Source organism: Oncorhynchus nerka, unplaced genomic scaffold, assembly GCF_034236695.1.
Source record: "Oncorhynchus nerka isolate Pitt River unplaced genomic scaffold, Oner_Uvic_2.0 unplaced_scaffold_1198, whole genome shotgun sequence".
Classification (NCBI taxonomy): domain Eukaryota; kingdom Metazoa; phylum Chordata; class Actinopteri; order Salmoniformes; family Salmonidae; genus Oncorhynchus; species Oncorhynchus nerka.
In genome coordinates this window covers 108,463-121,898 of record NW_027040135.1, presented here as the reverse complement: position 1 = coordinate 121,898, position 13,436 = coordinate 108,463, and positions in this window count along the sequence as shown.

Genomic DNA, 13,436 nt, shown 5'->3' with positions numbered 1-13,436 from the left:
GTTTGCTGAGTAGAGTGTTGGAAGCCATTTTGTAGATGACATCGCCGAAATCGAGGATCGGTAGGATAGTCAGTTTTACTAGGGTAAGCTTGGCGGCGTGAGTGAAGGAGGCTTTGTTGCGGAATAGAAAGCCGACTCTTCATTTGATTTTCGATTGGAGATGTTTGATGTGAGTCTGGAAGGAGAGTTTGCAGTCTAGCCAGACACCTAGGTACTTATAGATGTCCACATATTCAAGGTCGGAACCATCCAGGGTGGTGATGCTAGTCGGGCATGCGGGTGCAGGCAGCGATCGGTTGAAAAGCATGCATTTGGTTTTACTCGCGTTTAAGAGCAGTTGGAGGCCACGGAAGGAGTGCTGTATGGCATTGAAGCTCATTTGGAGGTTAGATAGCACAGTGTCCAATGACGGGCGAAAGTATATAGAATGGTGTCGTCTGCGTAGAGGTGGATCAGGGAATCGCCCGCAGCAAGAGCAACATCATTGATATATACAGAGAAAAGAGTCGGCCCGAGAATTGAACCCTGTGGCACCCCCATAGAGACTGCCAGAGGACCGGACAGCATGCCCTCCGATTTGACACACTGAACTCTGTCTGCAAAGTAATTGGTGAACCAGGCAAGGCAGTCATCCGAGAAACCGAGGCTATTGAGTCTGCCGATCAGAATATGGTGATTGACAGAGTCGAAAGCCTTGGCGAGGTCGATGAAGACGGCTGCACAGTACTGTCTTTTATCGATGGCGGTTATGATATCGTTTAGTACCTTGAGCGTGGCTGAGGTGCACCCGTGACCGGCTCGGAAACCAGATTGCACAGCGGAGAAGGTACGGTGGGATTCGAGATGGTCAGTGACCTGTTTGTTGACTTGGCTTTCGAAGACCTTAGATAGGCAGGGCAGGATGGATATAGGTCTATAGCAGTTTGGGTCCAGGGTGTCTCCCCTTTGAAGAGGGGGATGACTGCGGCAGCTTTCAATCCTTGGGGATCTCAGACGATATGAAAGAGAGGTTGAACAGGCTGGTAATAGGGGTTGCGACAATGGCGGCAGATAGTTTCAGAAATAGAAGGTCCAGATTGTCAAGCCCAGCTGATTTGTACGGGTCCAGGTTTTGGAGCTCTTTCAGAACATCTGCTATCTGGATTTGGGTAAAGGAGAACCTGGAGAGGCTTGGGCGAGGAGCTGCGGGGCGGAGCTGTTGGCCGAGGTTGGAGTAGCCAGGCGGAAGGCATGGCCAGCCGTTGAGAAGTGCTTATTGAAGCTTTCGATAATCGTGGATTTATCGGTGGAGACCGTGTTACCTAGCCTCAGTGCAGTGGGCAGCTGGGAGGAGGTGCTCTTGTTCTCCATGGACTTCACAGTGTCCCAGAACTTTTTGGAGTTGGAGTTGGAGCTACAGGATGCAAAACTTTATACCTATTTAACTAAACAAATACACCCCTCCAACCCCTTAGTAGGAACAACACTTCACAGTTTTACACACATGTACAGACCAGCATTACAGTCCTTTCTCCAACTAAATAATTCACAACGTTTGCAAGTTATATTACACAGTAGCAGGATGTCCATTCAGTGGCGTCTCGTCATTCAGGACAGGCAGATCCCATCTGTTTGGATAGCAGGATGTCCATTCAGTGGCGACCCGTCATTCAGGACAGGCAGATCCCATCTGTTTGGATAGCAGGATGTCCATTCAGTGGCGACCCGTCATTCAGGACAGGCAGATCCCATCTGTTTGGATAGCAGGATGTCCATTCAGTGGCGACCCGTCATTCAGGACAGGTGGGGCAGATCCCATCTGTTTGGATAGCAGGATGTCCATTCTGTGGCGCCCGTCATTCAGGACAGGCAGATCCCATCTGTTTGGATAGCAGGATGTCCATTCAGTGGCGACCCGTCATTCAGGACAGGCAGATCCCATCTGTTGGATAGCAGGATGTCCATTCAGTGGCGACCCGTCATTCAGGACAGGCAGATCCCATCTGTTGGATAGCAGGATGTCCATTCAGTGGCGACCCGTCATTCAGGACAGGTGGGGCAGATCCCATCTGTTTGGATAGCAGGATGTCCATTCAGTGGCGACCCGTCATTCAGGACAGGCAGATCCCATCTGTTTGGATAGCAGGATGTTAGTCCATTCAGTGGCGACCCGTCATTCAGGACAGGTGGGGCAGATCCCATCTGTTTGGATAGCAGGATGTCCATTCAGTGGCGACCCGTCATTCAGGACAGGTAGATCCCATCTGTTTGGATAGCAGGATGTCCATTCAGTGGCGACTCGTCATTCAGGACAGGCAGATCCCATCTGTTTGGATAGCAGGATGTCCATTCAGTGGCGACCCGTCATTCAGGACAGGCAGATCCCATCTGTTTGGATAGCAGGATGTCCATTCAGTGGCGACCCGTCATTCAGGACAGGCAGATCCCATCTGTGTGGATAGCAGGATGTCCATTCAGTGGTGACCCGTCATTCAGGACAGGCAGATCCCATCTCTTTGGATAGCAGGATGTTAGTCCATTCAGTGGCGCCCCGTCATTCAGGACAGGCAGATCCCATCTGTTTGGATAGCAGGATGTCCATTCAGTGGCGACCCGTCATTCAGGACAGGCAGATCCCATCTGTTTGGATAGCAGGATGTCCATTCAGTGGCGCCCCGTCATTCAGGACAGGTGGGGCAGATCCCATCTCTTTGGATAGCAGGATGTTAGTCCATTCAGTGGCGACCCGTCATTCAGGACAGGTGGGGCAGATCCCATCTGTTTGGATAGCAGGATGTCCATTCTGTGGCGCCCCGTCATTCAGGACAGGCAGATCCCATCTGTTTGGATAGCAGGATGTCCATTCAGTGGCGCCCCGTCATTCAGGACAGGCAGATCCCATCTGTTTGGATAGCAGGATGTCCATTCAGTGGCGACCCGTCATTCAGGACAGGCAGATCCCATCTGTTTGGATAGCAGGATGTCCATTCATTGGCGACCCGTCATTCAGGACAGGCAGATCCCATCTGTTTGGATAGCAGGATGTCCATTCAGTGGCGACCCGTCATTCAGGACAGGCAGATCCCATCTGTTTGGATAGCAGGATGTCCATTCAGTGGCGACCCGTCATTCAGGACAGGCAGATCCCATCTCTTTGGATAGCAGGATGTCCATTCAGTGGCGACCCGTCATTCAGGACAGGCAGATCCCATCTGTTTGGATAGCAGGATGTCCATTCAGTGGCGACTCGTCATTCAGGACAGGCAGATCCCATCTGTTGGATAGCAGGATGTCCATTCAGTGGCGCCCCGTCATTCAGGACAGGCAGATCCCATCTGTTTGGATAGCAGGATGTCCAGTCAGTGGCGACCCGTCATTCAGGACAGGCAGATCCCATCTCTTTGGATAGCAGGATGTCCATTCAGTGGCGACCCGTCATTCAGGACAGGTGGGGCAGATCCCATCTGTTTGGATAGCAGGATGTCCATTCAGTGGCGACCCGTCATTCAGGACAGGCAGATCCCATCTGTTGGATAGCAGGATGTCCATTCAGTGGCGACTCGTCATTCAGGACAGGCAGATCCCATCTGTTTGGATAACAGGATGTCCATTCAGTGGTGACCTGTCATTCAGGACAGGCAGATCCCATCTGTTTGGATAACAGGATGTTAGTCCATTCAGTGGCGACTCGTCATTCAGGACAGGCAGATCCCATCTGTTTGGATAGCAGGATGTCCATTCAGTGGTGACCCGTCATTCAGGACAGGCAGATCCCATCTGTTGGATAGCAGGATGTCCATTCAGTGGCGACCCGTCATTCAGGACAGGCAGATCCCATCTGTTTTGAGCCCCACTTGTTCAGCTATAAAAAATATCAATATAAATGTTGTTGTTTTGCGTGCCGGTTTTGCGTGTTATTTAGGCATTAATACGTGTCACATATCAGTTTGCAAACAATGTAAAAATATTTCTGTTAATAAAGCTGCATACAGACATGGTCTCTTTTTTCCTTTCCTGAGTACGGCAGCTCCTAAATGCAGGTGTTTCAGCCTAGCTCAGTGCTTTCTGTGCTTAACTGCAAGCGTTGCAAAGCAATCACTAGCCTGCTATTCAGTGGAGAGGGTGTGTGGTCCAAGTCTGGGTTTAAGGGTTTCTTTTCCAAGCTTAAAATAATAATAATTTGGGCGTTGTACTGCAGTGCTAGCTGTGCTACCAGAGACCCTGGGTTCGTGCCCAGGCTCTGTCGCAACCGGCCGTGACCGGGAGGTTCGTGGAATGATGCAGAATTGGCCTAGCATTGTCCGGGTTAGGGAGGGCTTGGCGGTAGGGATATCCTTGTCTCATCGCGCACCAGCGACACCTGTGGCGGGCCGGGCGCAGTGCGCGCTAACCAAGGATGCCAGGTGCACTGTGTTTCCTCCGACACAATGGTGCGGCTGGCTTCCGGGTTGGATGCACGGGTTGTATATTCAGAGGACGCATGACTTTCAACCTTCGTCTCTCCCGGGACCGTACGGGAGTTGTAGCGATGAGACATGATAGTACGAAATTGGGGAGAAAAAGGGGTCAAATTAAAAAAAATATATATATTTTTTTTAAAGTAAAATAAATAATAATAATAATCATTCAACATCATGGGCCATAAAAGGTTGAATACATTGGCCATGCTGTCAATCTGTTCAACTAGAAACTCAGAACGGGAAATCTCAGACTTCAGGGAGTTCAAGACAACTGGAAACTCAGAAAGGGGAAATCTCAGACTTCAGGGAGTTCAATCCAACTGGAAACTCTCAGACTTCAGGGAGTTCAATCCAACTGGAAACTCAGAACGGGAAATCTCAGACTTCAGGGAGTTCAAGACAACTGGAAATCTCAGACTTCAGGAGTTCAATCCAACTGGAAACTCAGAACTGGTGAATCTCAGACTTCAGGGAGTTCAAGACAACTGGAAACTCAGAACTGGTGAATCTCAGACTTCAGGGAGTTCAATCCAACTGGAAACTCAGAACTGGGAAATCTCAGACTTCAGGGAGTTCAAGACAACTGGAAACTCAGAACGGGGAAATGTCAGACTTCAGGGAGTTCAAGACAACTGGAAACTCAGACTTCAGGGAGTTCAATCCAACTGGGAACTCAGAAAACAACCAGCTCTGACTGGGAAACTACGGTCATCCAACTCGGAATTCCAAGTCGGGAACTCGGGCCTCTTTCTAGAGGTCCGACCTCCGACCTCACTGACGTCATCATGATTCAACCTGTTTTTTTCAGAGTTCCCAGTTGTAGATAGTTATATTGCCTGCGTCCGTCCTAACTCGCTCGTTAACGTCTTCATCTAAATGACGGCTTGCCTGTTATCCGCTCGCCGTCCCCTTAAGCCATAGTTTGTACATCTCCATTGTCAGTAGAAACCACAGTTGTTTAAGCAAGTCAGCCACATCAGCTATGTTTTTTAAAAGGCAGTAAATGAGGCTGAATGAACTGTTTGGCTGCCAGACAAGGCTCCACCGATAGCCAGGTGTAGTGGTGTTAAGGTGTTGAGGTGTTGGGACTCTGCTGATAGCCAGGTGTAGTGGTGTTAAGGTGTTGGGACTCTGCTGATAACCAGGTGTAGCAGTGGTAAGGTGTTGGGACTCTGCTGATAGCCAGGTGTAACAGTGGTAAGGTGTTGGGACTCTGCTGATAACCAGGTGTAACAGTGGTAAAGTGTTGGGACACTGCTGATAACCAGGTGTAACAGTGGTAAGGTGTTGGGACTCTGCTGATAGCCAGGTGTAGTGGTGTTAAGGTGTTGAGGTGTTGGGACTCTGCTGATAGCCAGGTGTAACAGTGGTAAGGTGTTGGGACTCTGCTGATAGCCAGGTGTAGCAGTGGTAAGGTGTTGGGACTCTGCTGATAACCAGGTGTAACAGTGGTAAGGTGTTGGGACTCTGCTGATAACCAGGTGTAGCAGTGGTAAGGTGTTGGGACTCTGCTGATAACCAGGTGTAACAGTGGTAAGGTGTTGGGACTCTGCTGATAGCCAGGTGTAGTGGTGTTAAGGTGTTGGGACTCTGCTGATAGCCAGGTGTAGTGGTGTTAAGGTGTTGAGGTGTTGGGACTCTGCTGATAGCCAGGCGTAGCAGTGGTAAGGTGTTGGGACTCTGCTGATAGCCAGGTGTAACAGTGGTAAGGTGTTGGGACTCTGCTGATAGCCAGGTGTAGTGGTGTTAAGGTGTTGAGGTGTTGGGACTCTGCTGATAGCCAGGTGTAGCAGTGGTAAGGTGTTGGGACTCTGCTGATAGCCAGGTGTAGTGGTGTTAAGGTGTTGAGGTGTTGGGACTCTGCTGATAGCCAGGTGTAACAGTGGTAAGGTGTTGGGACTCTGCTGATAACCAGGTGTAACAGTGGTAAGGTGTTGGGACTCTGCTGATAACCAGGTGTAACAGTGGTAAGGTGTTGGGACTCTGCTGATAACCAGGTGTAACAGTGGTAAGGTGTTGGGACACTGCTGATAACCAGGTGTAACAGTGGTAAGGTGTTGGGACTCTGTTGATAGCCAGGTGTAACAGTGGTAAGGTGTTGGGTCTCTGCTGATTGCCAGGTGTAACAGTGGTAAGGTGTTGGGACTCTGCTGATAGCCAGGTGTAGCAGTGGTAAGGTGTTGGGACTCTGCTGATAACCAGGTGTAGCAGTGGTAAGGTGTTGGGACTCTGCTGATAGCCAGGTGTAACAGTGGTAAGGTGTTGGGACTCTGCTGATAGCCAGGTGTAGTGGTGTTAAGGTGTTGGGACTCTGCTGATAGCCAGGTGTAGTGGTGTTAAGGTGTTGAGGTGTTGGGACTCTGCTGATAGCCAGGTGTAACAGTGGTAAGGTGTTGGGACTCTGCTGATAGCCAGGTGTAGCAGTGGTAAGGTGTTGGGACTCTGCTGATAGCCAGGTGTAACAGTGGTAAGGTGTTGGGACTCTGCTGAAAGCCAGGTGTAGTGGTGTTAAGGTGTTGAGGTGTTGGGACTCTGCTGATAGCCAGGTGTAGCAGTGGTAAGGTGTTGGGACTCTGCTGATAGCCAGGTGTAGTGGTGTTAAGGTGTTGAGGTGTTGGGACTCTGCTGATAGCCAGGTGTAGCAGTGGTAAGGTGTTGGGACTCTGCTGATAACCAGGTGTAGTGGTGTTAAGGTGTTGGGACTCTGCTGATAGCCAGGTGTAACAGTGGTAAGGTGTTGAGACTCTGCTGATAGCCAGGTGTAACAGTGGTAAGGTGTTGGGACTCTGCTGATAGCCAGGTGTAGTGGTGTTAAGGTGTTGGGACTCTGCTGATAGCCAGGTGTAGCAGTGGTAAGGTGTTGGGACTCTGCTGATAACCGGGTGTAACAGTGGTAAGGTGTTGGGACTCTGCTGATAGGCAGGTGTAACAGTGGTAAGGTGTTGGGACTCTGCTGATAGCCAGGTGTAGTGGTGGTAAGGTGTTGGGACTCTGCTGATAGGCAGGTGTAACAGTGGTAAGGTGTTGAGACTCTGCTGATAACCAGGTGTAACAGTGGTAAGGTGTTGAGACTCTGCTGATAGCCAGGTGTAACAGTGGTAAGGTGTTGGGACTCTGCTGATAGGCAGGTGTAACAGTGGTAAGGTGTTGAGACTCTGCTGATAGGCAGGTGTAACAGTGGTAAGGTGTTGGGACTCTGCTGATAGCCAGGTGTAGTGGTGGTAAGGTGTTGGGACTCTGCTGATAGGCAGGTGTAACAGTGGTAAGGTGTTGGGACTCTGCTGATAGCCAGGTGTAACAGTGGTAAGGTGTTGGGACTCTGCTGATAGCCAGGTGTAGCAGTGGTAAGGTGTTGGGACTCTGCTGATAGCCAGGTGTAGCAGTGGTAAGGTGTTGGGACTCTGCTGATAGCCAGGTGTAGCAGTGGTAAGGTGTTGGGACTCTGCTGATAACCAGGTGTAACAGTGGTAAGGTGTTGGGACTCTGCTGATAACCAGGTGTAACAGTGGTAAGGTGTTGGGACTCTGCTGATAGCCAGGTGTAACAGTGGTAAGGTGTTGGGACTCTGCTGATAGCCAGGTGTAGTGGTGTTAAGGTGTTGAGGTGTTGGGACTCTGCTGATAGCCAGGTGTAGCAGTGGTAAGGTGTTGGGACTCTGCTGATAGCCAGGTGTAGCAGTGGTAAGGTGTTGGGACTCTGCTGATAACCAGGTGTAACAGTGGTAAGGTGTTGGGACTCTGCTGATAGCTAGGTGTAGCAGTGGTAAGGTGTTGGGACTCTGCTGATAACCAGGTGTAACAGTGGTAAGGTGTTGGGACTCTGCTGATAGCCAGGTGTAGTGGTGTTAAGGTGTTGGGACTCTGCTGATAGCCAGGTGTAGTGGTGTTAAGGTGTTGAGGTGTTGGGACTCTGCTGATAGCCAGGTGTAACAGTGGTAAGGTGTTGGGACTCTGCTGATAACCAGGTGTAGTGGTGTTAAGGTGTTGGGACTCTGCTGATAGCCAGGTGTAACAGTGGTAAGGTGTTGAGACTCTGCTGATAGCCAGGTGTAACAGTGGTAAGGTGTTGGGACTCTGCTGATAGCCAGGTGTAGTGGTGTTAAGGTGTTGGGACTCTGCTGATAGCCAGGTGTAGCAGTGGTAAGGTGTTGGGACTCTGCTGATAACCGGGTGTAACAGTGGTAAGGTGTTGGGACTCTGCTGATAGGCAGGTGTAACAGTGGTAAGGTGTTGGGACTCTGCTGATAGCCAGGTGTAGTGGTGGTAAGGTGTTGGGACTCTGCTGATAGGCAGGTGTAACAGTGGTAAGGTGTTGAGACTCTGCTGATAACCAGGTGTAACAGTGGTAAGGTGTTGAGACTCTGCTGATAGCCAGGTGTAACAGTGGTAAGGTGTTGGGACTCTGCTGATAGGCAGGTGTAACAGTGGTAAGGTGTTGAGACTCTGCTGATAGGCAGGTGTAACAGTGGTAAGGTGTTGGGACTCTGCTGATAGCCAGGTGTAGTGGTGGTAAGGTGTTGGGACTCTGCTGATAGGCAGGTGTAACAGTGGTAAGGTGTTGGGACTCTGCTGATAGCCAGGTGTAACAGTGGTAAGGTGTTGGGACTCTGCTGATAGCCAGGTGTAGCAGTGGTAAGGTGTTGGGACTCTGCTGATAGCCAGGTGTAGCAGTGGTAAGGTGTTGGGACTCTGCTGATAGCCAGGTGTAGCAGTGGTAAGGTGTTGGGACTCTGCTGATAACCAGGTGTAACAGTGGTAAGGTGTTGGGACTCTGCTGATAACCAGGTGTAACAGTGGTAAGGTGTTGGGACTCTGCTGATAGCCAGGTGTAACAGTGGTAAGGTGTTGGGACTCTGCTGATAGCCAGGTGTAGTGGTGTTAAGGTGTTGAGGTGTTGGGACTCTGCTGATAGCCAGGTGTAACAGTGGTAAGGTGTTGGGACTCTGCTGATAACCAGGTGTAACAGTGGTAAGGTGTTGGGACTCTGCTGATAACCAGGTGTAACAGTGGTAAGGTGTTGGGACTCTGCTGATAGCCAGGTGTAACAGTGGTAAGGTGTTGGGACTCTGCTGATAGCCAGGTGTAACAGTGGTAAGGTGTTGGGACTCTGCTGATAGCCAGGTGTAGCAGTGGTAAGGTGTTGGGACTCTGCTGATAACCGGGTGTAACAGTGGTAAGGTGTTGGGACTCTGCTGATAGGCAGGTGTAACAGTGGTAAGGTGTTGGGACTCTGCTGATAGCCAGGTGTAGTGGTGGTAAGGTGTTGGGACTCTGCTGATAGGCAGGTGTAACAGTGGTAAGGTGTTGAGACTCTGCTGATAACCAGGTGTAACAGTGGTAAGGTGTTGAGACTCTGCTGATAGCCAGGTGTAACAGTGGTAAGGTGTTGGGACTCTGCTGATAGGCAGGTGTAACAGTGGTAAGGTGTTGAGACTCTGCTGATAGGCAGGTGTAACAGTGGTAAGGTGTTGGGACTCTGCTGATAGCCAGGTGTAGTGGTGGTAAGGTGTTGGGACTCTGCTGATAGGCAGGTGTAACAGTGGTAAGGTGTTGGGACTCTGCTGATAGCCAGGTGTAACAGTGGTAAGGTGTTGGGACTCTGCTGATAGCCAGGTGTAGCAGTGGTAAGGTGTTGGGACTCTGCTGATAGCCAGGTGTAGCAGTGGTAAGGTGTTGGGACTCTGCTGATAGCCAGGTGTAGCAGTGGTAAGGTGTTGGGACTCTGCTGATAACCAGGTGTAACAGTGGTAAGGTGTTGGGACTCTGCTGATAACCAGGTGTAACAGTGGTAAGGTGTTGGGACTCTGCTGATAGCCAGGTGTAACAGTGGTAAGGTGTTGGGACTCTGCTGATAGCCAGGTGTAGTGGTGTTAAGGTGTTGAGGTGTTGGGACTCTGCTGATAGCCAGGTGTAACAGTGGTAAGGTGTTGGGACTCTGCTGATAACCAGGTGTAACAGTGGTAAGGTGTTGGGACTCTGCTGATAACCAGGTGTAACAGTGGTAAGGTGTTGGGACTCTGCTGATAACCAGGTGTAACAGTGGTAAGGTGTTGGGACTCTGCTGATAGCCAGGTGTAACAGTGGTAAGGTGTTGGGACTCTGCTGATAACCAGGTGTAGCAGTGGTAAGGTGTTGGGACTCTGCTGATAGCCAGGTGTAACAGTGGTAAGGTGTTGGGACTCTGCTGATAACCAGGTGTAGTGGTGTTAAGGTGTTGGGACTCTGCTGATAACCAGGTGTAGTGGTGTTAAGGTGTTAAGTGTTGGGACTCTGCTGATAGCCAGGTGTAGTGGTGTTAAGGTGTTGAGGTGTTGGGACTCTGCTGATAACCAGGTGTAACAGTGGTAAGGTGTTGGGACTCTGCTGATAACCAGGTGTAGTGGTGTTAAGGTGTTGAGGTGTTGGGACTCTGCTGATAGCCAGGTGTAACAGTGGTAAGGTGTTGGGACTCTGCTGATAGCCAGGTGTAGCAGTGGTAAGGTGTTGGGACTCTGCTGATAGCCAGGTGTAGCAGTGGTAAGGTGTTGAGACTCTGCTGATAGCCAGGTGTAGCAGTGGTAAGGTGTTGGGACTCTGCTGATAGCCAGGTGTAGCAGTGGTAAGGTGTTGGGACTCTGCTGATAGCCAGGTGTAGCAGTGGTAAGGTGTTGAGACTCTGCTGATAACCAGGTGTAACAGTGGTAAGGTGTTGGGACTCTGCTGATAGCCAGGTGTAGTGGTGTTAAGGTGTTGGGACTCTGCTGATAACCAGGTGTAGTGGTGTTAAGGTGGTAAGGTGTTGGGACTCTGCTGATAACCAGGTGTAGTGGTGTTAAGGTGTTGAGGTGTTGGGACTCTGCTGATAGCCAGGTGTAGTGGTGGTAAGGTGTTGGGACTCTGCTGATAGGCAGGTGTAACAGTGGTAAGGTGTTGAGACTCTGCTGATAACCAGGTGTAACAGTGGTAAGGTGTTGAGACTCTGCTGATAGCCAGGTGTAACAGTGGTAAGGTGTTGGGACTCTGCTGATAGGCAGGTGTAACAGTGGTAAGGTGTTGAGACTCTGCTGATAGGCAGGTGTAACAGTGGTAAGGTGTTGGGACTCTGCTGATAGCCAGGTGTAGTGGTGGTAAGGTGTTGGGACTCTGCTGATAGGCAGGTGTAACAGTGGTAAGGTGTTGGGACTCTGCTGATAGCCAGGTGTAACAGTGGTAAGGTGTTGGGACTCTGCTGATAGCCAGGTGTAGCAGTGGTAAGGTGTTGGGACTCTGCTGATAGCCAGGTGTAGCAGTGGTAAGGTGTTGGGACTCTGCTGATAGCCAGGTGTAGCAGTGGTAAGGTGTTGGGACTCTGCTGATAACCAGGTGTAACAGTGGTAAGGTGTTGGGACTCTGCTGATAACCAGGTGTAACAGTGGTAAGGTGTTGGGACTCTGCTGATAGCCAGGTGTAACAGTGGTAAGGTGTTGGGACTCTGCTGATAGCCAGGTGTAGTGGTGTTAAGGTGTTGAGGTGTTGGGACTCTGCTGATAGCCAGGTGTAGCAGTGGTAAGGTGTTGGGACTCTGCTGATAGCCAGGTGTAGCAGTGGTAAGGTGTTGGGACTCTGCTGATAACCAGGTGTAACAGTGGTAAGGTGTTGGGACTCTGCTGATAGCTAGGTGTAGCAGTGGTAAGGTGTTGGGACTCTGCTGATAACCAGGTGTAACAGTGGTAAGGTGTTGGGACTCTGCTGATAGCCAGGTGTAGTGGTGTTAAGGTGTTGGGACTCTGCTGATAGCCAGGTGTAGTGGTGTTAAGGTGTTGAGGTGTTGGGACTCTGCTGATAGCCAGGTGTAACAGTGGTAAGGTGTTGGGACTCTGCTGATAACCAGGTGTAGTGGTGTTAAGGTGTTGGGACTCTGCTGATAGCCAGGTGTAACAGTGGTAAGGTGTTGAGACTCTGCTGATAGCCAGGTGTAACAGTGGTAAGGTGTTGGGACTCTGCTGATAGCCAGGTGTAGTGGTGTTAAGGTGTTGGGACTCTGCTGATAGCCAGGTGTAGCAGTGGTAAGGTGTTGGGACTCTGCTGATAACCAGGTGTAACAGTGGTAAGGTGTTGGGACTCTGCTGATAACCAGGTGTAACAGTGGTAAGGTGTTGGGACTCTGCTGATAGCCAGGTGTAACAGTGGTAAGGTGTTGGGACTCTGCTGATAGCCAGGTGTAGTGGTGTTAAGGTGTTGAGGTGTTGGGACTCTGCTGATAGCCAGGTGTAGCAGTGGTAAGGTGTTGGGACTCTGCTGATAGCCAGGTGTAGCAGTGGTAAGGTGTTGGGACTCTGCTGATAACCAGGTGTAACAGTGGTAAGGTGTTGGGACTCTGCTGATAGCTAGGTGTAGCAGTGGTAAGGTGTTGGGACTCTGCTGATAACCAGGTGTAACAGTGGTAAGGTGTTGGGACTCTGCTGATAGCCAGGTGTAGTGGTGTTAAGGTGTTGGGACTCTGCTGATAGCCAGGTGTAGTGGTGTTAAGGTGTTGAGGTGTTGGGACTCTGCTGATAGCCAGGTGTAACAGTGGTAAGGTGTTGGGACTCTGCTGATAACCAGGTGTAGTGGTGTTAAGGTGTTGGGACTCTGCTGATAGCCAGGTGTAACAGTGGTAAGGTGTTGAGACTCTGCTGATAGCCAGGTGTAACAGTGGTAAGGTGTTGGGACTCTGCTGATAGCCAGGTGTAGTGGTGTTAAGGTGTTGGGACTCTGCTGATAGCCAGGTGTAGCAGTGGTAAGGTGTTGGGACTCTGCTGATAACCGGGTGTAACAGTGGTAAGGTGTTGGGACTCTGCTGATAGGCAGGTGTAACAGTGGTAAGGTGTTGGGACTCTGCTGATAGCCAGGTGTAGTGGTGGTAAGGTGTTGGGACTCTGCTGATAGGCAGGTGTAACAGTGGTAAGGTGTTGAGACTCTGCTGATAACCAGGTGTAACAGTGGTAAGGTGTTGAGACTCTGCTGATAGCCAGGTGTAACAGTGGTAAGGTGTTGGGAC